The sequence below is a fragment of the Eucyclogobius newberryi genome, unplaced genomic scaffold (genome assembly GCF_026437365.1).
Source record: "Eucyclogobius newberryi isolate DKJ021-1_F unplaced genomic scaffold, fEucNew1.0.hap1 SCAF_280, whole genome shotgun sequence".
Classification (NCBI taxonomy): Eukaryota; Metazoa; Chordata; class Actinopteri; order Gobiiformes; family Gobiidae; genus Eucyclogobius; species Eucyclogobius newberryi.
Genome location: NW_027315924.1, coordinates 32,032 through 52,883, shown reverse-complemented (window position 1 = coordinate 52,883; position 20,852 = coordinate 32,032). Strand labels below are relative to the sequence as shown.

The following is a 20,852-nucleotide window of genomic DNA, read 5'->3' as shown; positions in this document are numbered from 1 at the left end:
GGCTTTTTTTGCATCAAACACTGTCTTTTCGTGAAGAGTACCTTCACGCCACTTGCTCGGTCAAAATTGGGATATCTCAATGAAAAACTTCTTTTTTTTTTTTTTTTTACAGGTGAAAAAAGTGTGAAAATGCTCACAGCACCTGGTATTCCCAGGCGGTCTCCCATCCAAGTACTAACCAGGCCCAACCCTGCTTGGCTTCCGAGATCAGATGAGATCGGGCTGGTCCAGGGTGGTATGGCCGTGAGCGAAATGTTCCAGGTCAAAACTCGTATAAATGGCTTTTTTTGCATCAAACACTGTCTTTTCGTGAAGAGTACCTTCACGCCACTTGCTCGGTCAAAATTGGGATATCTCAATGAAAAACTTCTTTTTTTTTTTTTTTTTACAGGTGAAAAAGTGTGAAAATGCTCACAGCACCTGGTATTCCCAGGCGGTCTCCCATCCAAGTACTAACCAGGCCCAACCCTGCTTGGCTTCCGAGATCAGACGAGATCGGGCTGGTCCAGGGTGGTATGGCCGTGAGCGAAATGTTCCAGGTCAAAACTCGTATAAATTGCTTTTTTTGCATCAAACACTGTCTTTTCGTGAAGAGTACCTTCACGCCACTTGCTCGGTCAAAATTGGGATATCTCAATGAAAAACTTCTTTTTTTTTTTTTTTTTTTTTTGACAGGTGAAAAAGTGTGAAAATGCTCACAGCACCTGGTATTCCCAGGCGGTCTCCCATCCAAGTACTAACCAGGCCCAACCCTGCTTGGCTTCCGAGATCAGACGAGATCGGGCTGGTCCAGGGTGGTATGGCCGTGAGCGAAATGTTCCAGGTCAAAACTCGTATAAATGGCTTTTTTTGCATCAAACACTGTCTTTTCGTGAAGAGTACCTTCACGCCACTTGCTCGGTCAAAATTGGGATATCTCAATGAAAAACTTCTTTTTTTTTTTTTTTTGACAGGTGAAAAAGCTCACAGCACCTGGTATTCCCAGGCGGTCTCCAATCCAAGTACTAACCAGGCCCAACCCTGCTTGGCTTCCGAGATCAGACGAGATCGGGCTGGTCCAGGGTGGTATGGCCGTGAGCGAAATGTTCCAGGTCAAAACTCGTATAAATGGCTTTTTTTGCATCAAACACTGTCTTTTCGTGAAGAGTACCTTCACGCCACTTGCTCGGTCAAAATTGGGATATCTCAATGAAAAACTTCTTTTTTTTTTTTTTTTTTTTTTTTGACAGGTGAAAAAGTGTGAAAATGCTCACAGCACCTGGTATTCCCAGGCGGTCTCCCATCCAAGTACTAACCAGGCCCAACCCTGCTTGGCTTCCGAGACCAGACGAGATCGGGCTGGTCTTTTTTTTTTTTTTTTTATCTTTTATTATCAAAAACATCTTAAAACAAGTATTTACATATATTTACATGAATGTACAGACATACATGACACACAAGGGCAAGGGAATGGGATACACAAGGGCAAGGGGAGACGAGACAAAAAATTACAGAAAATCAAACACACAATCATTCTCGAAACATTCTTCAGTGATGGGGGGTGATGCCGGGGTCAGAAGAGGATGTCCAGGTTTCCAGAGGGTGTGAGGTGGATCAGGGTGTTGTGGGGGACGAGGTGGGTGATGAACCGGTGCTCTGCTGCCATGTGGAGGTGTCGGAGGTGTGCGGCCAAGAGTCCTTTGAAGATGGGCCAGGGTGCTGCTGTTTTATTGTCACGGAGATGGATGTTCCTGTTGAGATATAATGTGTACCGGGCTATGGAGAGGGTTAGTCGGGCGAGATGGGTGTTGGCTCCAGAGCGACTCTGTCCGGGACCAAAGAGGAGGAGCCAGGGCTCCTGGTCGTCCCCTCCTAGGGCCGCCGGCGGTGGGAGCCTCCAGGACAGCCTCCGAGCGAGGAGGTCCTGCAGTCGGGACCAGAACGGGCGGACGGCCGGGCAGGTGTACAGCATGTGCTCCAGGGTCTCGGGGGGTCCGTGGCACACGGGGCAGTCCGCAGCGTAGCTGTCGGGAAGAAATGCGTGCAGTGCTGCGGATGTAAAGACGATCCTGTGTCTAAATCTGAAGTCAAAATGACCTACGTTATGTGGGGTGTACCAATTAAAGATGTTGGCCCAGATGGTTGCGATGGTGCGTGCGGGGAATGTTAATGACCATTTGTGTTCCGAGGCGGGACGCCCGAGCACTCCCGGCAACAACAACTGATACAGGATGCGGGTGGGTAGGTCTGTGAAAATCCTAAACCTCCCCGTGCTAACAAATACATTAAAATTCAACTTACCTGTCGTGCTCCCCATTTGGCCCAAAGTGCTTCCCCAATGCCTGACCAGATTCCTGTTAAAAATACTTACCATACCACTAATATACTTTCTCCTAAACACTTTACCTGCTAACCTAAAACACTTCCCTATGTAATCTACACTAAAATTACCTTTCACGTCAAATACCTTACCTACATATTCCAGCCCAGCCTCCTCCATCGCCCCACTGATCATGCACTCGCGCTTCCCGGGGGGAGCGGAGAGCAAGTCAGGGTTATGACGGAGGGGCATGTGCGCGAGACCCTCACCGCTGTCTGGAACCGCCACAGTCAGGGGCCTGAAAGTCCTCCACGCCTCCAAGAGTTCCCTCTCGAAGGGGGGGAGGCCCTCCAGGACCGAAACAGGGGGCAACAAACACAAATTATAAACACCAAACTTACCTAGACTATTAACAAACTCACCTATATAATCCTTCCATGGAGCATCTACCTCAACGTCTAGAAATTTCCGAATTGTTTTCAGCCTGAAGGCCTTCTTCCTTAACTCTAAATCTGCTAACTTTAAACCTCCCTGATCGTACTCACCTATCATAACCTTATGTGCAATAAAGCCCCTCTCACGATTCCACAAAAAGTGGTTTATCACTAACCTTAATTTGTTAGCATAGACCCCCGGCAGGCCGTACACGGAGAGTGCATGGTTCAACATGGACATGCACAAAGAATTTACAACTAAGACTTTACCTTTTAATGTCAGATTACGACGTCTCCAAAAATTCAAGCGCGCTGTAATTTTCTCGCACAAAGGCGACCAAAGTGCAGTACGACACGCCTCCTCGTCTCTGCCCAGGGGGACGCCGAGGACCTTGTAGGAGTCCCCCGCCTCCCGGAGCTGGACAGGGAGAGGAACAGGCGTGACGCTGCCGCAAAATTTAACCGTGGTTTTATCGAAATTGATTTTGGCCCCTGAAGCGAGGCCGTAAACATTGAGCACGTGGAGAGAGGCGTTCAGGCTCTCCACGTCTCGGAGGATCAGATTCGTGTCATCTGCGTACTGAAAAATTTTGACTTCCCTACCCGCAGGCGTGGTCAGTCCCCTCACCGCCGCGTCCGCCCTCAACATGGCCGCCAAAGGCTCAGCGGCGATGCTGTAGAGGAGCGACGAGAGGGGACAGCCCTGCCTGACTGATCTTTTTAAGGGGAAAGAGTCAGTTAGAAACCCGTTGACTTTGACCTTACTGACCGCAAAGGAATAGATGAGCTGTAGCCAATTAACAAACCGTTCGCCGAAACCTAACTTACCTAATACAGTCCAGAGGAACGAATGCTCAACTCTGTCGAACGCCTTGTTAAAGTCTACACTAACGTGAATACCACCGGTCGCGTGCATCTGCCGAAGGAGATATCTCAGAGACAAAACTGTGTCTGAGATGTCCCTCCCGGGGACGCTGTAGGCCTGCGAGGGGTGTATGACGGATCCAATCACACGCTTTAACCTACCTGCTAATACCTTTGCTAAAATTTTATAGTCTACGTTCAAAAGGCTAATGGGCCTGTAGTTGGCGAGGCTGCTCCTGTCGCCCTTCTTAAAAAGCAGAGTGACGACACTCATCGCAAAACCATCGCCAACTCTACTCTCACTCTCAAAATCCTGATATAATAGGAGTAGGATCGGAGCTAACCTGGAAGCGAAACGCTTGAAAAACTCACAGGTTAGTCCGTCCTCTCCGGGGCTTTTCCCTGTATTTAAACTCTTGACTGCAGCCTCTATCTCCATGAGAGACAGAGGCGCGTCGCACAGCTCCCTATCCTCCCTGCTCAGTGTGCGCTCCAGAGCACCTACAGCCTGGTCTAAAGCCTGCTCTGCCACTCCGTCTGAACTAAAAAGCCTACTATAGAAATCCTGCGCTGTCTCTAAAACCTCACTTACCTCGGAAACAATCTTACCTGTCTTATCTATCAACTTATCTATGTGCATCTTTCCCTGTGTAACCTTCTCACAGCCGAAGAAGAACGCTGTCGAGCGTTCTCCCTCGACTGTGTGTCTGGCTTTTGCCCTCAAAATTGCACCCTGACACCTACTTACCTCCAGCTGCTCCAGCTCAGCGCGCACCACCAGGTACTCTGGATCCACAGGGCCAGTGGTGGAAGCTGCGCCCTGGTCCAGGACCTGCAGGCGCTGGCGGAGAGCGGTCTCCCTCCTGGTCGACAGCCACGCCTTGTGTTTGCTGTAATTGACACAGAGCTTTTTAATGCGTGTTTTTGCCGTCGGCCACCAATCGACCACGCTGTCGATCAGCTCCAGCTCCATGTCAAATACATCAAACAAAAAGTCCATTTTCCTACAAAAAGTTTCATCACCGAGGATGGAGCTGTTTAGGACCCACAGTCCTCCATTCCTCGGTGATGAAACTAACCCAAAATAAATATCTAAAGTGGAGTGATCACTCAAGCCTGACCACTTGTAGGAAGCACCACTGACTCTCTGTGCCAGGTCTGAGGAGGCAAAACAGAGGTCAATGCGGGACTGCTTCAGGACGCCCTGGACGACCTGCCGCCTGGAGAAAACCTTCAGGAAGGGGTGGACGAACCGCCACACCTCTGTCAGGTTCCTGCTGGCGGCTTCTTCCAACAGGGCTGTCCTGGCAGTGCTGTTTTTAAAAGAGTTGTTAATGCCGATGTCTGTCTTGCAAAGTGTTGTATTAAAGTCACCGATTATGATTGTAGTGTCGTTCGCAAAGCGAAATATTTTTTTGAAGAATTGCCTCCTCAGACCATCATTGTTCGGGGCGTAGATGTTAATTAGTCTGAACTTCACTGTGTCCGTGAAGTCCAGGACCAGGAAGGAGCCCTCTGGGTCGGCGTGTACCAGGGTGGGTTGGCCTAAGACACCAGGCCTCACCACCGTGGCCACACCGCGCGAGCACGCCGTGCCCAGGGCCCAAAATACAGAGCCCACTCCCATGCTCCGCACTTGTTGCGCGTGGCTGACATCCCAGTGCGTTTCTTGGATGCAGAGCACGTCCCACTTGGAAAAGTGTAACGCGCTCTGCATCCGCACTGGGCTCCGCAGGCCGCCTGCGTTCCAAGAAGACAAGGAGAACGCCATTAAGAGGAGACCTTGGAGGATGTAACCCATCTTTTATTTAGACTTCTTTTTGGCGCCCGTCGCATCCGACTGCCACACTCTTTTTCTGACTTCACGGGTGGAGAAATCCATGAAGTCATCATTAAAAACAGTCTCGAGCTCACCTCGTGGGGCAGAGCTGCGTGTGGAGGATGGTGGGTTGATGGAGCTTTCTGCTGGCGCTTTTGAGGTGGTTGGAACGGAGGAGGCAGAGCCGCTCTCAGCAGCAGCGCCCTCTCCGTCTCCTGCCACCTGCTTCCTGCGTCTTGCCCCTTTCTTATCCTTCTTCTCCACCTGTCCCCTCTTACCACCGTCCGACTGGAGCTTGGGATCATCACCCAGCCCTGTGGTGATGTCCCCCCCTTTGGAGGTAAGATGCGGGGCCTGTCCCGCACCCATCCTCCTCCCGGGTTCAGCCTCTTCCTCCACGGGCTTAGGAGTTGGACCCTCACGAGTCCCCTCCCTCTGGTCAGGAGGAGCAGTTTGTCCTGCTCCCACCTTCCCAGACGCCAGCGCTGAGCCGAGCACCATCTCCAGTGCGACGGACGCCTCCTCGTCTGAGGAGTCAGAGGAGCAAGAGGAGCCAGACACCTCTGGCTCCCCTGACTCCTCCACAGCCTCCTCCTCCAAAAACTCCTCTACTTCGGAGAGAGCAGTTGCGGGCACGTTCTGGGCCACGTCACTGCTCTCTCCTCCAATGCCGTCCTCCCTGTCCTCCCCTCTGTCCTCCCCTCTGTCCTCCCCTCTGTCCTCCTCTCTGTCCTCCTCTCTGTCACCCGCACCACACGGACATAAGTGGCGGAACATGCGGCACTCCCTGCACTTCGGGGCCCGCTGCGCGACGCACTCGCGCGCGTAATGCCCCTGGCTCCCGCAGTTGCGGCACAGAAAGTCAGGGCACTCCCTCAGAATATGGCCAGGCTGGAGACACCCCCTACACACCCGCACCTGCCTGTCGTGTATTACCCTGAAGTACTCGGGGCCCCCCGCGGTGTCAAACCTGACAGAATACGGTAAGGACTGCACCGTGTCCGTGAACCTTACCCGTACAAACCTGGTGCCGTCCGCCACGTTCGTCCCCGGCCACATTCTCCTCCTCACCTCGGAGACCGCAGAGACCCCCCAGGCGTAGAGCTTGGCCAGGATCTCCTCGTCCTCGATATAAGCCGGCAGCCCCATGAAGGACACGACCAGCTCATCCACCGAGATGTCACGGGCGTGAACCCTGACTCCTCCAATGCAGTACCCGTCCAGGAGCCGCTCCTTCGCTTTGGTGGTACTGACGGTTACTTCATATTTGTCCTTCGAGATGAGTCTGCATGCTACTATGGAGCCGCACACCTCCTGTGTCGCTTTTAAGAATGCAAGTGGCGTGATTTGTGCTCCCTCCGTCAACTCCAACACCACAGTGAGTTCTTTCATAAATTTCATTCTTCTTTCTTCGTTCTTTCTATTATTTACAGATTCTTTCAAACTTTGTCTTGCCTTTGTCGTGTCCATTCCAGTGTCCGATGCCGTGTTGTCCGTCCTTTGAGCCATGCTCACAAAAAACAAAAAATCCACCTCCCAGTAAGTTTACTGGGAGGGGAACAAACAAAAGAACTGAAAAAAGTAAATGAAAATGACCAAAATAACGATTAAAAACTCAAAAAAAACTCCCAAACCTCCAGCTCCAGACCATGCAGCACACCACAAATTGCACGCACCTGCACTGATTGCAAAGGGGCGGGTCCAGGGTGGTATGGCCGTGAGCGAAATGTTCCAGGTCAAAACTCGTATAAATGGCTTTTTTTGCATCAAACACTGTCTTTTCGTGAAGAGTACCTTCACGCCACTTGCTCGGTCAAAATTGGGATATCTCAATGAAAAACTTCTTTTTTTTTTTTTTTTTACAGGTGAAAAAGTGTGAAAATGCTCACAGCACCTGGTATTCCCAGGCGGTCTCCCATCCAAGTACTAACCAGGCCCAACCCTGCTTGGCTTCCGAGATCAGACGAGATCGGGCTGGTCCAGGGTGGTATGGCCGTGAGCGAAATGTTCCAGGTCAAAACTCGTATAAATTGCTTTTTTTGCATCAAACACTGTCTTTTCGTGAAGAGTACCTTCACGCCACTTGCTCGGTCAAAATTGGGATATCTCAATGAAAAACTTCTTTTTTTTTTTTTTTTTTTTTTTTGACAGGTGAAAAAGTGTGAAAATGCTCACAGCACCTGGTATTCCCAGGCGGTCTCCCATCCAAGTACTAACCAGGCCCAACCCTGCTTGGCTTCCGAGATCAGACGAGATCGGGCTGGTCCAGGGTGGTATGGCCGTGAGCGAAATGTTCCAGGTCAAAACTCGTATAAATGGCTTTTTTTGCATCAAACACTGTCTTTTCGTGAAGAGTACCTTCACGCCACTTGCTCGGTCAAAATTGGGATATCTCAATGAAAAACTTCTTTTTTTTTTTTTTTTTTTTTTTTGACAGGTGAAAAAGTGTGAAAATGCTCACAGCACCTGGTATTCCCAGGCGGTCTCCCATCCAAGTACTAACCAGGCCCAACCCTGCTTGGCTTCCGAGATCAGACGAGATCGGGCTGGTCCAGGGTGGTATGGCCGTGAGCGAAATGTTCCAGGTCAAAACTCGTATAAATGGCTTTTTTTGCATCAAACACTGTCTTTTCGTGAAGAGTACCTTCACGCCACTTGCTCGGTCAAAATTGGGATATCTCAATGAAAAACTTCTTTTTTTTTTTTTTTTTTTTTTTTGACAGGTGAAAAAGTGTGAAAATGCTCACAGCACCTGGTATTCCCAGGCGGTCTCCCATCCAAGTACTAACCAGGCCCAACCCTGCTTGGCTTCCGAGATCAGACGAGATCGGGCTGGTCCAGGGTGGTATGGCCGTGAGCGAAATGTTCCAGGTCAAAACTCGTATAAATGGCTTTTTTTGCATCAAACACTGTCTTTTCGTGAAGAGTACCTTCACGCCACTTGCTCGGTCAAAATTGGGATATCTCAATGAAAAACTTCTTTTTTTTTTTTTTTTTTTTTTTTGACAGGTGAAAAAGTGTGAAAATGCTCACAGCACCTGGTATTCCCAGGCGGTCTCCCATCCAAGTACTAACCAGGCCCAACCCTGCTTGGCTTCCGAGATCAGACGAGATCGGGCTGGTCCAGGGTGGTATGGCCGTGAGCGAAATGTTCCAGGTCAAAACTCGTATAAATGGCTTTTTTTGCATCAAACACTGTCTTTTCGTGAAGAGTACCTTCACGCCACTTGCTCGGTCAAAATTGGGATATCTCAATGAAAAACTTCTTTTTTTTTTTTTTTTTTTTTTTGACAGGTGAAAAAGTGTGAAAATGCTCACAGCACCTGGTATTCCCAGGCGGTCTCCCATCAAAGTACTAACCAGGCCCAACCCTGCTTGGCTTCCGAGATCAGACGAGATCGGGCTGGTCCAGGGTGGTATGGCCGTGAGTGAAATGTTCCAGGTCAAAACTCGTATAAATTGCTTTTTTTGCATCAAACACTGTCTTTTCGTGAAGAGTACCTTCACGCCACTTGCTCGGTCAAAATTGGGATATCTCAATGAAAAACTTCTTTTTTTTTTTTTTTTTTTTTTGACAGGTGAAAAAGTGTGAAAATGCTCACAGCACCTGGTATTCCCAGGCGGTCTCCCATCCAAGTACTAACCAGGCCCAACCCTGCTTGGCTTCCGAGATCAGACGAGATCGGGCTGGTCCAGGGTGGTATGGCCGTGAGCGAAATGTTCCAGGTCAAAACTCGTATAAATGGCTTTTTTTGCATCAAACACTGTCTTTTCGTGAAGAGTACCTTCACGCCACTTGCTCGGTCAAAATTGGGATATCTCAATGAAAAACTTCTTTTTTTTTTTTTTTTTTTTTTTTGACAGGTGAAAAAGTGTGAAAATGCTCACAGCACCTGGTATTCCCAGGCGGTCTCCCATCAAAGTACTAACCAGGCCCAACCCTGCTTGGCTTCCGAGATCAGACGAGATCGGGCTGGTCCAGGGTGGTATGGCCGTGAGTGAAATGTTCCAGGTCAAAACTCGTATAAATTGCTTTTTTTGCATCAAACACTGTCTTTTCGTGAAGAGTACCTTCACGCCACTTGCTCGGTCAAAATTGGGATATCTCAATGAAAAACTTCTTTTTTTTTTTTTTTTTTTTTTGACAGGTGAAAAAGTGTGAAAATGCTCACAGCACCTGGTATTCCCAGGCGGTCTCCCATCCAAGTACTAACCAGGCCCAACCCTGCTTGGCTTCCGAGATCAGACGAGATCGGGCTGGTCCAGGGTGGTATGGCCGTGAGCGAAATGTTCCAGGTCAAAACTCGTATAAATGGCTTTTTTTGCATCAAACACTGTCTTTTCGTGAAGAGTACCTTCACGCCACTTGCTCGGTCAAAATTGGGATATCTCAATGAAAAACTTCTTTTTTTTTTTTTTTTTTTTTTTGACAGGTGAAAAAGTGTGAAAATGCTCACAGCACCTGGTATTCCCAGGCGGTCTCCCATCCAAGTACTAACCAGGCCCAACCCTGCTTGGCTTCCGAGATCAGACGAGATCGGGCTGGTCCAGGGTGGTATGGCCGTGAGCGAAATGTTCCAGGTCAAAACTCGTATAAATGGCTTTTTTTGCATCAAACACTGTCTTTTCGTGAAGAGTACCTTCACGCCACTTGCTCGGTCAAAATTGGGATATCTCAATGAAAAACTTCTTTTTTTTTTTTTTTTTTTTTTTTGACAGGTGAAAAAGTGTGAAAATGCTCACAGCACCTGGTATTCCCAGGCGGTCTCCCATCCAAGTACTAACCAGGCCCAACCCTGCTTGGCTTCCGAGATCAGACGAGATCGGGCTGGTCCAGGGTGGTATGGCCGTGAGCGAAATGTTCCAGGTCAAAACTCGTATAAATGGCTTTTTTTGCATCAAACACTGTCTTTTCGTGAAGAGTACCTTCACGCCACTTGCTCGGTCAAAATTGGGATATCTCAATGAAAAACTTCTTTTTTTTTTTTTTTTTTTTTTTTGACAGGTGAAAAAGTGTGAAAATGCTCACAGCACCTGGTATTCCCAGGCGGTCTCCCATCCAAGTACTAACCAGGCCCAACCCTGCTTGGCTTCCGAGATCAGACGAGATCGGGCTGGTCCAGGGTGGTATGGCCGTGAGCGAAATGTTCCAGGTCAAAACTCGTATAAATGGCTTTTTTTGCATCAAACACTGTCTTTTCGTGAAGAGTACCTTCACGCCACTTGCTCGGTCAAAATTGGGATATCTCAATGAAAAACTTCTTTTTTTTTTTTTTTTTTTTTTTTGACAGGTGAAAAAGTGTGAAAATGCTCACAGCACCTGGTATTCCCAGGCGGTCTCCCATCCAAGTACTAACCAGGCCCAACCCTGCTTGGCTTCCGAGATCAGACGAGATCGGGCTGGTCCAGGGTGGTATGGCCGTGAGCGAAATGTTCCAGGTCAAAACTCGTATAAATGGCTTTTTTTGCATCAAACACTGTCTTTTCGTGAAGAGTACCTTCACGCCACTTGCTCGGTCAAAATTGGGATATCTCAATGAAAAACTTCTTTTTTTTTTTTTTTTTTTTTTTTGACAGGTGAAAAAGTGTGAAAATGCTCACAGCACCTGGTATTCCCAGGCGGTCTCCCATCCAAGTACTAACCAGGCCCAACCCTGCTTGGCTTCCGAGATCAGACGAGATCGGGCTGGTCCAGGGTGGTATGGCCGTGAGCGAAATGTTCCAGGTCAAAACTCGTATAAATGGCTTTTTTTGCATCAAACACTGTCTTTTCGTGAAGAGTACCTTCACGCCACTTGCTCGGTCAAAATTGGGATATCTCAATGAAAAACTTCTTTTTTTTTTTTTTTTTTTTTTTTGACAGGTGAAAAAGTGTGAAAATGCTCACAGCACCTGGTATTCCCAGGCGGTCTCCCATCCAAGTACTAACCAGGCCCAACCCTGCTTGGCTTCCGAGATCAGACGAGATCGGGCTGGTCCAGGGTGGTATGGCCGTGAGCGAAATGTTCCAGGTCAAAACTCGTATAAATGGCTTTTTTTGCATCAAACACTGTCTTTTCGTGAAGAGTACCTTCACGCCACTTGCTCGGTCAAAATTGGGATATCTCAATGAAAAACTTCTTTTTTTTTTTTTTTTTTTTTTGACAGGTGAAAAAGTGTGAAAATGCTCACAGCACCTGGTATTCCCAGGCGGTCTCCCATCCAAGTACTAACCAGGCCCAACCCTGCTTGGCTTCCGAGATCAGACGAGATCGGGCTGGTCCAGGGTGGTATGGCCGTGAGCGAAATGTTCCAGGTCAAAACTCGTATAAATGGCTTTTTTTGCATCAAACACTGTCTTTTCGTGAAGAGTACCTTCACGCCACTTGCTCGGTCAAAATTGGGATATCTCAATGAAAAACTTCTTTTTTTTTTTTTTTTTTTTTTTGACAGGTGAAAAAGTGTGAAAATGCTCACAGCACCTGGTATTCCCAGGCGGTCTCCCATCAAAGTACTAACCAGGCCCAACCCTGCTTGGCTTCCGAGATCAGACGAGATCGGGCTGGTCCAGGGTGGTATGGCCGTGAGTGAAATGTTCCAGGTCAAAACTCGTATAAATTGCTTTTTTTGCATCAAACACTGTCTTTTCGTGAAGAGTACCTTCACGCCACTTGCTCGGTCAAAATTGGGATATCTCAATGAAAAACTTCTTTTTTTTTTTTTTTTTTTTTTGACAGGTGAAAAAGTGTGAAAATGCTCACAGCACCTGGTATTCCCAGGCGGTCTCCCATCCAAGTACTAACCAGGCCCAACCCTGCTTGGCTTCCGAGATCAGACGAGATCGGGCTGGTCCAGGGTGGTATGGCCGTGAGCGAAATGTTCCAGGTCAAAACTCGTATAAATGGCTTTTTTTGCATCAAACACTGTCTTTTCGTGAAGAGTACCTTCACGCCACTTGCTCGGTCAAAATTGGGATATCTCAATGAAAAACTTCTTTTTTTTTTTTTTTTTTTTTGACAGGTGAAAAAGTGTGAAAATGCTCACAGCACCTGGTATTCCCAGGCGGTCTCCCATCCAAGTACTAACCAGGCCCAACCCTGCTTGGCTTCCGAGATCAGACGAGATCGGGCTGGTCCAGGGTGGTATGGCCGTGAGCGAAATGTTCCAGGTCAAAACTCGTATAAATGGCTTTTTTTGCATCAAACACTGTCTTTTCGTGAAGAGTACCTTCACGCCACTTGCTCGGTCAAAATTGGGATATCTCAATGAAAAACTTCTTTTTTTTTTTTTTTTTACAGGTGAAAAAGTGTGAAAATGCTCACAGCACCTGGTATTCCCAGGCGGTCTCCCATCCAAGTACTAACCAGGCCCAACCCTGCTTGGCTTCCGAGATCAGACGAGATCGGGCTGGTCCAGGGTGGTATGGCCGTGAGCGAAATGTTCCAGGTCAAAACTCGTATAAATTGCTTTTTTTGCATCAAACACTGTCTTTTCGTGAAGAGTACCTTCACGCCACTTGCTCGGTCAAAATTGGGATATCTCAATGAAAAACTTCTTTTTTTTTTTTTTTTTACAGGTGAAAAAGTGTGAAAATGCTCACAGCACCTGGTATTCCCAGGCGGTCTCCCATCCAAGTACTAACCAGGCCCAACCCTGCTTGGCTTCCGAGATCAGACGAGATCGGGCTGGTCCAGGGTGGTATGGCCGTGAGCGAAATGTTCCAGGTCAAAACTCGTATAAATGGCTTTTTTTGCATCAAACACTGTCTTTTCGTGAAGAGTACCTTCACGCCACTTGCTCGGTCAAAATTGGGATATCTCAATGAAAAACTTCTTTTTTTTTTTTTTTTTTTTTTTGACAGGTGAAAAAGTGTGAAAATGCTCACAGCACCTGGTATTCCCAGGCGGTCTCCCATCCAAGTACTAACCAGGCCCAACCCTGCTTGGCTTCCGAGATCAGACGAGATCGGGCTGGTCCAGGGTGGTATGGCCGTGAGCGAAATGTTCCAGGTCAAAACTCGTATAAATGGCTTTTTTTGCATCAAACACTGTCTTTTCGTGAAGAGTACCTTCACGCCACTTGCTCGGTCAAAATTGGGATATCTCAATGAAAAACTTCTTTTTTTTTTTTTTTTTTTTTTTGACAGGTGAAAAAGTGTGAAAATGCTCACAGCACCTGGTATTCCCAGGCGGTCTCCCATCCAAGTACTAACCAGGCCCAACCCTGCTTGGCTTCCGAGATCAGACGAGATCGGGCTGGTCCAGGGTGGTATGGCCGTGAGCGAAATGTTCCAGGTCAAAACTCGTATAAATGGCTTTTTTTGCATCAAACACTGTCTTTTCGTGAAGAGTACCTTCACGCCACTTGCTCGGTCAAAATTGGGATATCTCAATGAAAAACTTCTTTTTTTTTTTTTTTTTTTTTTTGACAGGTGAAAAAGTGTGAAAATGCTCACAGCACCTGGTATTCCCAGGCGGTCTCCCATCCAAGTACTAACCAGGCCCAACCCTGCTTGGCTTCCGAGATCAGACGAGATCGGGCTGGTCCAGGGTGGTATGGCCGTGAGCGAAATGTTCCAGGTCAAAACTCGTATAAATGGCTTTTTTTGCATCAAACACTGTCTTTTCGTGAAGAGTACCTTCACGCCACTTGCTCGGTCAAAATTGGGATATCTCAATGAAAAACTTCTTTTTTTTTTTTTTTTTTTTTTTGACAGGTGAAAAAGTGTGAAAATGCTCACAGCACCTGGTATTCCCAGGCGGTCTCCCATCCAAGTACTAACCAGGCCCAACCCTGCTTGGCTTCCGAGATCAGACGAGATCGGGCTGGTCCAGGGTGGTATGGCCGTGAGCGAAATGTTCCAGGTCAAAACTCGTATAAATGGCTTTTTTTGCATCAAACACTGTCTTTTCGTGAAGAGTACCTTCACGCCACTTGCTCGGTCAAAATTGGGATATCTCAATGAAAAACTTCTTTTTTTTTTTTTTTTTTTTTTTGACAGGTGAAAAAGTGTGAAAATGCTCACAGCACCTGGTATTCCCAGGCGGTCTCCCATCCAAGTACTAACCAGGCCCAACCCTGCTTGGCTTCCGAGATCAGACGAGATCGGGCTGGTCCAGGGTGGTATGGCCGTGAGCGAAATGTTCCAGGTCAAAACTCGTATAAATGGCTTTTTTTGCATCAAACACTGTCTTTTCGTGAAGAGTACCTTCACGCCACTTGCTCGGTCAAAATTGGGATATCTCAATGAAAAACTTCTTTTTTTTTTTTTTTTTTTTTGACAGGTGAAAAAGTGTGAAAATGCTCACAGCACCTGGTATTCCCAGGCGGTCTCCCATCCAAGTACTAACCAGGCCCAACCCTGCTTGGCTTCCGAGATCAGACGAGATCGGGCTGGTCCAGGGTGGTATGGCCGTGAGCGAAATGTTCCAGGTCAAAACTCGTATAAATGGCTTTTTTTGCATCAAACACTGTCTTTTCGTGAAGAGTACCTTCACGCCACTTGCTCGGTCAAAATTGGGATATCTCAATGAAAAACTTCTTTTTTTTTTTTTTTTTACAGGTGAAAAAGTGTGAAAATGCTCACAGCACCTGGTATTCCCAGGCGGTCTCCCATCCAAGTACTAACCAGGCCCAACCCTGCTTGGCTTCCGAGATCAGACGAGATCGGGCTGGTCCAGGGTGGTATGGCCGTGAGCGAAATGTTCCAGGTCAAAACTCGTATAAATTGCTTTTTTTGCATCAAACACTGTCTTTTCGTGAAGAGTACCTTCACGCCACTTGCTCGGTCAAAATTGGGATATCTCAATGAAAAACTTCTTTTTTTTTTTTTTTTTACAGGTGAAAAAGTGTGAAAATGCTCACAGCACCTGGTATTCCCAGGCGGTCTCCCATCCAAGTACTAACCAGGCCCAACCCTGCTTGGCTTCCGAGATCAGACGAGATCGGGCTGGTCCAGGGTGGTATGGCCGTGAGCGAAATGTTCCAGGTCAAAACTCGTATAAATGGCTTTTTTTGCATCAAACACTGTCTTTTCGTGAAGAGTACCTTCACGCCACTTGCTCGGTCAAAATTGGGATATCTCAATGAAAAACTTCTTTTTTTTTTTTTTTTTTTTTGACAGGTGAAAAAGTGTGAAAATGCTCACAGCACCTGGTATTCCCAGGCGGTCTCCCATCCAAGTACTAACCAGGCCCAACCCTGCTTGGCTTCCGAGATCAGACGAGATCGGGCTGGTCCAGGGTGGTATGGCCGTGAGCGAAATGTTCCAGGTCAAAACTCGTATAAATGGCTTTTTTTGCATCAAACACTGTCTTTTCGTGAAGAGTACCTTCACGCCACTTGCTCGGTCAAAATTGGGATATCTCAATGAAAAACTTCTTTTTTTTTTTTTTTTTACAGGTGAAAAAGTGTGAAAATGCTCACAGCACCTGGTATTCCCAGGCGGTCTCCCATCCAAGTACTAACCAGGCCCAACCCTGCTTGGCTTCCGAGATCAGACGAGATCGGGCTGGTCCAGGGTGGTATGGCCGTGAGCGAAATGTTCCAGGTCAAAACTCGTATAAATTGCTTTTTTTGCATCAAACACTGTCTTTTCGTGAAGAGTACCTTCACGCCACTTGCTCGGTCAAAATTGGGATATCTCAATGAAAAACTTCTTTTTTTTTTTTTTTTTACAGGTGAAAAAGTGTGAAAATGCTCACAGCACCTGGTATTCCCAGGCGGTCTCCCATCCAAGTACTAACCAGGCCCAACCCTGCTTGGCTTCCGAGATCAGACGAGATCGGGCTGGTCCAGGGTGGTATGGCCGTGAGCGAAATGTTCCAGGTCAAAACTCGTATAAATGGCTTTTTTTGCATCAAACACTGTCTTTTCGTGAAGAGTACCTTCACGCCACTTGCTCGGTCAAAATTGGGATATCTCAATGAAAAACTTCTTTTTTTTTTTTTTTTTTTTTTTGACAGGTGAAAAAGTGTGAAAATGCTCACAGCACCTGGTATTCCCAGGCGGTCTCCCATCCAAGTACTAACCAGGCCCAACCCTGCTTGGCTTCCGAGATCAGACGAGATCGGGCTGGTCCAGGGTGGTATGGCCGTGAGCGAAATGTTCCAGGTCAAAACTCGTATAAATGGCTTTTTTTGCATCAAACACTGTCTTTTCGTGAAGAGTACCTTCACGCCACTTGCTCGGTCAAAATTGGGATATCTCAATGAAAAACTTCTTTTTTTTTTTTTTTTTTTTTTTTGACAGGTGAAAAAGTGTGAAAATGCTCACAGCACCTGGTATTCCCAGGCGGTCTCCCATCCAAGTACTAACCAGGCCCAACCCTGCTTGGCTTCCGAGATCAGACGAGATCGGGCTGGTCCAGGGTGGTATGGCCGTGAGCGAAATGTTCCAGGTCAAAACTCGTATAAATGGCTTTTTTTGCATCAAACACTGTCTTTTCGTGAAGAGTACCTTCACGCCACTTGCTCGGTCAAAATTGGGATATCTCAATGAAAAACTTCTTTTTTTTTTTTTTTTTTTTTTTTGACAGGTGAAAAAGTGTGAAAATGCTCACAGCACCTGGTATTCCCAGGCGGTCTCCCATCCAAGTACTAACCAGGCCCAACCCTGCTTGGCTTCCGAGATCAGACGAGATCGGGCTGGTCCAGGGTGGTATGGCCGTGAGCGAAATGTTCCAGGTCAAAACTCGTATAAATGGCTTTTTTTGCATCAAACACTGTCTTTTCGTGAAGAGTACCTTCACGCCACTTGCTCGGTCAAAATTGGGATATCTCAATGAAAAACTTCTTTTTTTTTTTTTTTTTTTTTGACAGGTGAAAAAGTGTGAAAATGCTCACAGCACCTGGTATTCCCAGGCGGTCTCCCATCCAAGTACTAACCAGGCCCAACCCTGCTTGGCTTCCGAGATCAGACGAGATCGGGCTGGTCCAGGGTGGTATGGCCGTGAGCGAAATGTTCCAGGTCAAAACTCGTATAAATGGCTTTTTTTGCATCAAACACTGTCTTTTCGTGAAGAGTACCTTCACGCCACTTGCTCGGTCAAAATTGGGATATCTCAATGAAAAACTTCTTTTTTTTTTTTTTTTTACAGGTGAAAAAGTGTGAAAATGCTCACAGCACCTGGTATTCCCAGGCGGTCTCCCATCCAAGTACTAACCAGGCCCAACCCTGCTTGGCTTCCGAGATCAGACGAGATCGGGCTGGTCCAGGGTGGTATGGCCGTGAGCGAAATGTTCCAGGTCAAAACTCGTATAAATTGCTTTTTTTGCATCAAACACTGTCTTTTCGTGAAGAGTACCTTCACGCCACTTGCTCGGTCAAAATTGGGATATCTCAATGAAAAACTTCTTTTTTTTTTTTTTTTTACAGGTGAAAAAGTGTGAAAATGCTCACAGCACCTGGTATTCCCAGGCGGTCTCCCATCCAAGTACTAACCAGGCCCAACCCTGCTTGGCTTCCGAGATCAGACGAGATCGGGCTGGTCCAGGGTGGTATGGCCGTGAGCGAAATGTTCCAGGTCAAAACTCGTATAAATGGCTTTTTTTGCATCAAACACTGTCTTTTCGTGAAGAGTACCTTCACGCCACTTGCTCGGTCAAAATTGGGATATCTCAATGAAAAACTTCTTTTTTTTTTTTTTTTTTTTTGACAGGTGAAAAAGTGTGAAAATGCTCACAGCACCTGGTATTCCCAGGCGGTCTCCCATCCAAGTACTAACCAGGCCCAACCCTGCTTGGCTTCCGAGATCAGACGAGATCGGGCTGGTCCAGGGTGGTATGGCCGTGAGCGAAATGTTCCAGGTCAAAACTCGTATAAATGGCTTTTTTTGCATCAAACACTGTCTTTTCGTGAAGAGTACCTTCACGCCACTTGCTCGGTCAAAATTGGGATATCTCAATGAAAAACTTCTTTTTTTTTTTTTTTTTACAGGTGAAAAAGTGTGAAAATGCTCACAGCACCTGGTATTCCCAGGCGGTCTCCCATCCAAGTACTAACCAGGCCCAACCCTGCTTGGCTTCCGAGATCAGACGAGATCGGGCTGGTCCAGGGTGGTATGGCCGTGAGCGAAATGTTCCAGGTCAAAACTCGTATAAATTGCTTTTTTTGCATCAAACACTGTCTTTTCGTGAAGAGTACCTTCACGCCACTTGCTCGGTCAAAATTGGGATATCTCAATGAAAAACTTCTTTTTTTTTTTTTTTTTACAGGTGAAAAAGTGTGAAAATGCTCACAGCACCTGGTATTCCCAGGCGGTCTCCCATCCAAGTACTAACCAGGCCCAACCCTGCTTGGCTTCCGAGATCAGACGAGATCGGGCTGGTCCAGGGTGGTATGGCCGTGAGCGAAATGTTCCAGGTCAAAACTCGTATAAATGGCTTTTTTTGCATCAAACACTGTCTTTTCGTGAAGAGTACCTTCACGCCACTTGCTCGGTCAAAATTGGGATATCTCAATGAAAAACTTCTTTTTTTTTTTTTTTTTTTTTTTGACAGGTGAAAAAGTGTGAAAATGCTCACAGCACCTGGTATTCCCAGGCGGTCTCCCATCCAAGTACTAACCAGGCCCAACCCTGCTTGGCTTCCGAGATCAGACGAGATCGGGCTGGTCCAGGGTGGTATGGCCGTGAGCGAAATGTTCCAGGTCAAAACTCGTATAAATGGCTTTTTTTGCATCAAACACTGTCTTTTCGTGAAGAGTACCTTCACGCCACTTGCTCGGTCAAAATTGGGATATCTCAATGAAAAACTTCTTTTTTTTTTTTTTTTTTTTTTTTGACAGGTGAAAAAGTGTGAAAATGCTCACAGCACCTGGTATTCCCAGGCGGTCTCCCATCCAAGTACTAACCAGGCCCAACCCTGCTTGGCTTCCGAGATCAGACGAGATCGGGCTGGTCCAGGGTGGTATGGCCGTGAGCGAAATGTTCCAGGTCAAAACTCGTATAAATGGCTTTTTTTGCATCAAACACTGTCTTTTCGTGAAGAGTACCTTCACGCCACTTGCTCGGTCAAAATTGGGATATCTCAATGAAAAACTTCTTTTTTTTTTTTTTTTTTTTTTTGACAGGTGAAAAAGTGTGAAAATGCTCACAGCACCTGGTATTCCCAGGCGGTCTCCCATCCAAGTACTAACCAGGCCCAACCCTGCTTGGCTTCCGAGATCAGACGAGATCGGGCTGGTCCAGGGTGGTATGGCCGTGAGCGAAATGTTCCAGGTCAAAACTCGTATAAATGGCTTTTTTTGCATCAAACACTGTCTTTTCGTGAAGAGTACCTTCACGCCACTTGCTCGGTCAAAATTGGGATATCTCAATGAAAAACTTCTTTTTTTTTTTTTTTTTTTTTTGACAGGTGAAAAAGTGTGAAAATGCTCACAGCACCTGGTATTCCCAGGCGGTCTCCCATCCAAGTACTAACCAGGCCCAACCCTGCTTGGCTTCCGAGATCAGACGAGATCGGGCTGGTCCAGGGTGGTATGGCCGTGAGCGAAATGTTCCAGGTCAAAACTCGTATAAATGGCTTTTTTTGCATCAAACACTGTCTTTTCGTGAAGAGTACCTTCACGCCACTTGCTCGGTCAAAATTGGGATATCTCAATGAAAAACTTCTTTTTTTTTTTTTTTTTTTTTTTGACAGGTGAAAAAGTGTGAAAATGCTCACAGCACCTGGTATTCCCAGGCGGTCTCCCATCAAAGTACTAACCAGGCCCAACCCTGCTTGGCTTCCGAGATCAGACGAGATCGGGCTGGTCCAGGGTGGTATGGCCGTGAGTGAAATGTTCCAGGTCAAAACTCGTATAAATTGCTTTTTTTGCATCAAACACTGTCTTTTCGTGAAGAGTACCTTCACGCCACTTGCTCGGTCAAAATTGGGATATCTCAATGAAAAACTTCTTTTTTTTTTTTTTTTTTTTTTGACAGGTGAAAAAGTGTGAAAATGCTCACAGCACCTGGTATTCCCAGGCGGTCTCCCATCCAAGTACTAACCAGGCCCAACCCTGCTTGGCTTCCGAGATCAGACGAGATCGGGCTGGTCCAGGGTGGTATGGCCGTGAGCGAAATGTTCCAGGTCAAAACTCGTATAAATGGCTTTTTTTGCATCAAACACTGTCTTTTCGTGAAGAGTACCTTCACGCCACTTGCTCGGTCAAAATTGGGATATCTCAATGAAAAACTTCTTTTTTTTTTTTTTTTTTTTTTGACAGGTGAAAAAGTGTGAAAATGCTCACAGCACCTGGTATTCCCAGGCGGTCTCCCATCCAAGTACTAACCAGGCCCAACCCTGCTTGGCTTCCGAGATCAGACGAGATCGGGCTGGTCCAGGGTGGTATGGCCGTGAGCGAAATGTTCCAGGTCAAAACTCGTATAAATGGCTTTTTTTGCATCAAACACTGTCTTTTCGTGAAGAGTACCTTCACGCCACTTGCTCGGTCAAAATTGGGATATCTCAATGAA

General features: G+C 46.9%; 52 non-coding genes across 52 annotated transcripts; all 52 read right to left on the bottom strand.

Annotated features, from left to right (window-relative positions):
• Nucleotides 1-130: 130 nt before the first annotated feature.
• LOC140372723 (5S ribosomal RNA) lies at nt 131-249 on the bottom strand. Its single transcript, XR_011928738.1, has one exon. It is a non-coding gene; the product is annotated as a 5S ribosomal RNA (ribosomal RNA).
• Nucleotides 250-408: 159 nt separating this feature from the next.
• On the bottom strand, nt 409-527 carry LOC140372871 (5S ribosomal RNA). The gene has a single exon (XR_011928882.1). It is a non-coding gene; the product is annotated as a 5S ribosomal RNA (ribosomal RNA).
• A 165-nt stretch (nt 528-692) lies between these two features.
• LOC140372870 (5S ribosomal RNA) lies at nt 693-811 on the bottom strand. Its single transcript, XR_011928881.1, has one exon. It is a non-coding gene; the product is annotated as a 5S ribosomal RNA (ribosomal RNA).
• Nucleotides 812-960: 149 nt separating this feature from the next.
• On the bottom strand, nt 961-1,079 carry LOC140372993 (5S ribosomal RNA). Its single transcript, XR_011928995.1, has one exon. It is a non-coding gene; the product is annotated as a 5S ribosomal RNA (ribosomal RNA).
• Nucleotides 1,080-7,298: 6,219 nt separating this feature from the next.
• LOC140372869 (5S ribosomal RNA) lies at nt 7,299-7,417 on the bottom strand. The gene has a single exon (XR_011928880.1). It is a non-coding gene; the product is annotated as a 5S ribosomal RNA (ribosomal RNA).
• Nucleotides 7,418-7,584: 167 nt separating this feature from the next.
• LOC140372868 (5S ribosomal RNA) lies at nt 7,585-7,703 on the bottom strand. The gene has a single exon (XR_011928879.1). It is a non-coding gene; the product is annotated as a 5S ribosomal RNA (ribosomal RNA).
• Nucleotides 7,704-7,870: 167 nt separating this feature from the next.
• LOC140372867 (5S ribosomal RNA) lies at nt 7,871-7,989 on the bottom strand. Its single transcript, XR_011928878.1, has one exon. It is a non-coding gene; the product is annotated as a 5S ribosomal RNA (ribosomal RNA).
• Nucleotides 7,990-8,156: 167 nt separating this feature from the next.
• Nucleotides 8,157-8,275, bottom strand: LOC140372866 (5S ribosomal RNA). The gene has a single exon (XR_011928877.1). It is a non-coding gene; the product is annotated as a 5S ribosomal RNA (ribosomal RNA).
• Nucleotides 8,276-8,442: 167 nt separating this feature from the next.
• Nucleotides 8,443-8,561, bottom strand: LOC140372865 (5S ribosomal RNA). The gene has a single exon (XR_011928876.1). It is a non-coding gene; the product is annotated as a 5S ribosomal RNA (ribosomal RNA).
• Nucleotides 8,562-8,727: 166 nt separating this feature from the next.
• On the bottom strand, nt 8,728-8,846 carry LOC140372985 (5S ribosomal RNA). Its single transcript, XR_011928988.1, has one exon. It is a non-coding gene; the product is annotated as a 5S ribosomal RNA (ribosomal RNA).
• Nucleotides 8,847-9,011: 165 nt separating this feature from the next.
• LOC140372864 (5S ribosomal RNA) lies at nt 9,012-9,130 on the bottom strand. The gene has a single exon (XR_011928875.1). It is a non-coding gene; the product is annotated as a 5S ribosomal RNA (ribosomal RNA).
• Nucleotides 9,131-9,297: 167 nt separating this feature from the next.
• LOC140372984 (5S ribosomal RNA) lies at nt 9,298-9,416 on the bottom strand. Its single transcript, XR_011928987.1, has one exon. It is a non-coding gene; the product is annotated as a 5S ribosomal RNA (ribosomal RNA).
• Nucleotides 9,417-9,581: 165 nt separating this feature from the next.
• On the bottom strand, nt 9,582-9,700 carry LOC140372863 (5S ribosomal RNA). Its single transcript, XR_011928874.1, has one exon. It is a non-coding gene; the product is annotated as a 5S ribosomal RNA (ribosomal RNA).
• Nucleotides 9,701-9,866: 166 nt separating this feature from the next.
• Nucleotides 9,867-9,985, bottom strand: LOC140372862 (5S ribosomal RNA). The gene has a single exon (XR_011928873.1). It is a non-coding gene; the product is annotated as a 5S ribosomal RNA (ribosomal RNA).
• Nucleotides 9,986-10,152: 167 nt separating this feature from the next.
• LOC140372860 (5S ribosomal RNA) lies at nt 10,153-10,271 on the bottom strand. Its single transcript, XR_011928871.1, has one exon. It is a non-coding gene; the product is annotated as a 5S ribosomal RNA (ribosomal RNA).
• A 167-nt stretch (nt 10,272-10,438) lies between these two features.
• LOC140372859 (5S ribosomal RNA) lies at nt 10,439-10,557 on the bottom strand. Its single transcript, XR_011928870.1, has one exon. It is a non-coding gene; the product is annotated as a 5S ribosomal RNA (ribosomal RNA).
• A 167-nt stretch (nt 10,558-10,724) lies between these two features.
• On the bottom strand, nt 10,725-10,843 carry LOC140372858 (5S ribosomal RNA). Its single transcript, XR_011928869.1, has one exon. It is a non-coding gene; the product is annotated as a 5S ribosomal RNA (ribosomal RNA).
• Nucleotides 10,844-11,010: 167 nt separating this feature from the next.
• On the bottom strand, nt 11,011-11,129 carry LOC140372857 (5S ribosomal RNA). Its single transcript, XR_011928868.1, has one exon. It is a non-coding gene; the product is annotated as a 5S ribosomal RNA (ribosomal RNA).
• Nucleotides 11,130-11,296: 167 nt separating this feature from the next.
• LOC140372856 (5S ribosomal RNA) lies at nt 11,297-11,415 on the bottom strand. The gene has a single exon (XR_011928867.1). It is a non-coding gene; the product is annotated as a 5S ribosomal RNA (ribosomal RNA).
• A 165-nt stretch (nt 11,416-11,580) lies between these two features.
• LOC140372855 (5S ribosomal RNA) lies at nt 11,581-11,699 on the bottom strand. The gene has a single exon (XR_011928866.1). It is a non-coding gene; the product is annotated as a 5S ribosomal RNA (ribosomal RNA).
• A 166-nt stretch (nt 11,700-11,865) lies between these two features.
• LOC140372983 (5S ribosomal RNA) lies at nt 11,866-11,984 on the bottom strand. Its single transcript, XR_011928986.1, has one exon. It is a non-coding gene; the product is annotated as a 5S ribosomal RNA (ribosomal RNA).
• Nucleotides 11,985-12,149: 165 nt separating this feature from the next.
• On the bottom strand, nt 12,150-12,268 carry LOC140372854 (5S ribosomal RNA). The gene has a single exon (XR_011928865.1). It is a non-coding gene; the product is annotated as a 5S ribosomal RNA (ribosomal RNA).
• Nucleotides 12,269-12,432: 164 nt separating this feature from the next.
• On the bottom strand, nt 12,433-12,551 carry LOC140372853 (5S ribosomal RNA). Its single transcript, XR_011928864.1, has one exon. It is a non-coding gene; the product is annotated as a 5S ribosomal RNA (ribosomal RNA).
• Nucleotides 12,552-12,710: 159 nt separating this feature from the next.
• Nucleotides 12,711-12,829, bottom strand: LOC140372852 (5S ribosomal RNA). The gene has a single exon (XR_011928863.1). It is a non-coding gene; the product is annotated as a 5S ribosomal RNA (ribosomal RNA).
• A 159-nt stretch (nt 12,830-12,988) lies between these two features.
• Nucleotides 12,989-13,107, bottom strand: LOC140372851 (5S ribosomal RNA). Its single transcript, XR_011928862.1, has one exon. It is a non-coding gene; the product is annotated as a 5S ribosomal RNA (ribosomal RNA).
• A 166-nt stretch (nt 13,108-13,273) lies between these two features.
• LOC140372849 (5S ribosomal RNA) lies at nt 13,274-13,392 on the bottom strand. Its single transcript, XR_011928860.1, has one exon. It is a non-coding gene; the product is annotated as a 5S ribosomal RNA (ribosomal RNA).
• Nucleotides 13,393-13,558: 166 nt separating this feature from the next.
• On the bottom strand, nt 13,559-13,677 carry LOC140372848 (5S ribosomal RNA). Its single transcript, XR_011928859.1, has one exon. It is a non-coding gene; the product is annotated as a 5S ribosomal RNA (ribosomal RNA).
• Nucleotides 13,678-13,843: 166 nt separating this feature from the next.
• On the bottom strand, nt 13,844-13,962 carry LOC140372847 (5S ribosomal RNA). The gene has a single exon (XR_011928858.1). It is a non-coding gene; the product is annotated as a 5S ribosomal RNA (ribosomal RNA).
• A 166-nt stretch (nt 13,963-14,128) lies between these two features.
• LOC140372846 (5S ribosomal RNA) lies at nt 14,129-14,247 on the bottom strand. Its single transcript, XR_011928857.1, has one exon. It is a non-coding gene; the product is annotated as a 5S ribosomal RNA (ribosomal RNA).
• Nucleotides 14,248-14,413: 166 nt separating this feature from the next.
• Nucleotides 14,414-14,532, bottom strand: LOC140372845 (5S ribosomal RNA). The gene has a single exon (XR_011928856.1). It is a non-coding gene; the product is annotated as a 5S ribosomal RNA (ribosomal RNA).
• A 164-nt stretch (nt 14,533-14,696) lies between these two features.
• On the bottom strand, nt 14,697-14,815 carry LOC140372844 (5S ribosomal RNA). Its single transcript, XR_011928855.1, has one exon. It is a non-coding gene; the product is annotated as a 5S ribosomal RNA (ribosomal RNA).
• A 159-nt stretch (nt 14,816-14,974) lies between these two features.
• LOC140372843 (5S ribosomal RNA) lies at nt 14,975-15,093 on the bottom strand. The gene has a single exon (XR_011928854.1). It is a non-coding gene; the product is annotated as a 5S ribosomal RNA (ribosomal RNA).
• A 159-nt stretch (nt 15,094-15,252) lies between these two features.
• Nucleotides 15,253-15,371, bottom strand: LOC140372842 (5S ribosomal RNA). The gene has a single exon (XR_011928853.1). It is a non-coding gene; the product is annotated as a 5S ribosomal RNA (ribosomal RNA).
• A 164-nt stretch (nt 15,372-15,535) lies between these two features.
• Nucleotides 15,536-15,654, bottom strand: LOC140372841 (5S ribosomal RNA). The gene has a single exon (XR_011928852.1). It is a non-coding gene; the product is annotated as a 5S ribosomal RNA (ribosomal RNA).
• A 159-nt stretch (nt 15,655-15,813) lies between these two features.
• Nucleotides 15,814-15,932, bottom strand: LOC140372840 (5S ribosomal RNA). Its single transcript, XR_011928851.1, has one exon. It is a non-coding gene; the product is annotated as a 5S ribosomal RNA (ribosomal RNA).
• Nucleotides 15,933-16,091: 159 nt separating this feature from the next.
• Nucleotides 16,092-16,210, bottom strand: LOC140372838 (5S ribosomal RNA). The gene has a single exon (XR_011928849.1). It is a non-coding gene; the product is annotated as a 5S ribosomal RNA (ribosomal RNA).
• Nucleotides 16,211-16,376: 166 nt separating this feature from the next.
• LOC140372837 (5S ribosomal RNA) lies at nt 16,377-16,495 on the bottom strand. Its single transcript, XR_011928848.1, has one exon. It is a non-coding gene; the product is annotated as a 5S ribosomal RNA (ribosomal RNA).
• Nucleotides 16,496-16,662: 167 nt separating this feature from the next.
• On the bottom strand, nt 16,663-16,781 carry LOC140372836 (5S ribosomal RNA). Its single transcript, XR_011928847.1, has one exon. It is a non-coding gene; the product is annotated as a 5S ribosomal RNA (ribosomal RNA).
• A 167-nt stretch (nt 16,782-16,948) lies between these two features.
• LOC140372835 (5S ribosomal RNA) lies at nt 16,949-17,067 on the bottom strand. Its single transcript, XR_011928846.1, has one exon. It is a non-coding gene; the product is annotated as a 5S ribosomal RNA (ribosomal RNA).
• Nucleotides 17,068-17,231: 164 nt separating this feature from the next.
• Nucleotides 17,232-17,350, bottom strand: LOC140372834 (5S ribosomal RNA). Its single transcript, XR_011928845.1, has one exon. It is a non-coding gene; the product is annotated as a 5S ribosomal RNA (ribosomal RNA).
• A 159-nt stretch (nt 17,351-17,509) lies between these two features.
• LOC140372832 (5S ribosomal RNA) lies at nt 17,510-17,628 on the bottom strand. The gene has a single exon (XR_011928843.1). It is a non-coding gene; the product is annotated as a 5S ribosomal RNA (ribosomal RNA).
• A 159-nt stretch (nt 17,629-17,787) lies between these two features.
• LOC140372831 (5S ribosomal RNA) lies at nt 17,788-17,906 on the bottom strand. The gene has a single exon (XR_011928842.1). It is a non-coding gene; the product is annotated as a 5S ribosomal RNA (ribosomal RNA).
• A 164-nt stretch (nt 17,907-18,070) lies between these two features.
• On the bottom strand, nt 18,071-18,189 carry LOC140372830 (5S ribosomal RNA). The gene has a single exon (XR_011928841.1). It is a non-coding gene; the product is annotated as a 5S ribosomal RNA (ribosomal RNA).
• Nucleotides 18,190-18,348: 159 nt separating this feature from the next.
• LOC140372829 (5S ribosomal RNA) lies at nt 18,349-18,467 on the bottom strand. The gene has a single exon (XR_011928840.1). It is a non-coding gene; the product is annotated as a 5S ribosomal RNA (ribosomal RNA).
• Nucleotides 18,468-18,626: 159 nt separating this feature from the next.
• LOC140372828 (5S ribosomal RNA) lies at nt 18,627-18,745 on the bottom strand. Its single transcript, XR_011928839.1, has one exon. It is a non-coding gene; the product is annotated as a 5S ribosomal RNA (ribosomal RNA).
• A 166-nt stretch (nt 18,746-18,911) lies between these two features.
• On the bottom strand, nt 18,912-19,030 carry LOC140372826 (5S ribosomal RNA). Its single transcript, XR_011928837.1, has one exon. It is a non-coding gene; the product is annotated as a 5S ribosomal RNA (ribosomal RNA).
• A 167-nt stretch (nt 19,031-19,197) lies between these two features.
• LOC140372825 (5S ribosomal RNA) lies at nt 19,198-19,316 on the bottom strand. Its single transcript, XR_011928836.1, has one exon. It is a non-coding gene; the product is annotated as a 5S ribosomal RNA (ribosomal RNA).
• Nucleotides 19,317-19,482: 166 nt separating this feature from the next.
• On the bottom strand, nt 19,483-19,601 carry LOC140372824 (5S ribosomal RNA). Its single transcript, XR_011928835.1, has one exon. It is a non-coding gene; the product is annotated as a 5S ribosomal RNA (ribosomal RNA).
• A 165-nt stretch (nt 19,602-19,766) lies between these two features.
• On the bottom strand, nt 19,767-19,885 carry LOC140372823 (5S ribosomal RNA). The gene has a single exon (XR_011928834.1). It is a non-coding gene; the product is annotated as a 5S ribosomal RNA (ribosomal RNA).
• Nucleotides 19,886-20,051: 166 nt separating this feature from the next.
• Nucleotides 20,052-20,170, bottom strand: LOC140372982 (5S ribosomal RNA). Its single transcript, XR_011928985.1, has one exon. It is a non-coding gene; the product is annotated as a 5S ribosomal RNA (ribosomal RNA).
• A 165-nt stretch (nt 20,171-20,335) lies between these two features.
• On the bottom strand, nt 20,336-20,454 carry LOC140372822 (5S ribosomal RNA). Its single transcript, XR_011928833.1, has one exon. It is a non-coding gene; the product is annotated as a 5S ribosomal RNA (ribosomal RNA).
• A 165-nt stretch (nt 20,455-20,619) lies between these two features.
• On the bottom strand, nt 20,620-20,738 carry LOC140372821 (5S ribosomal RNA). The gene has a single exon (XR_011928832.1). It is a non-coding gene; the product is annotated as a 5S ribosomal RNA (ribosomal RNA).
• Nucleotides 20,739-20,852: the final 114 nt, after the last annotated feature.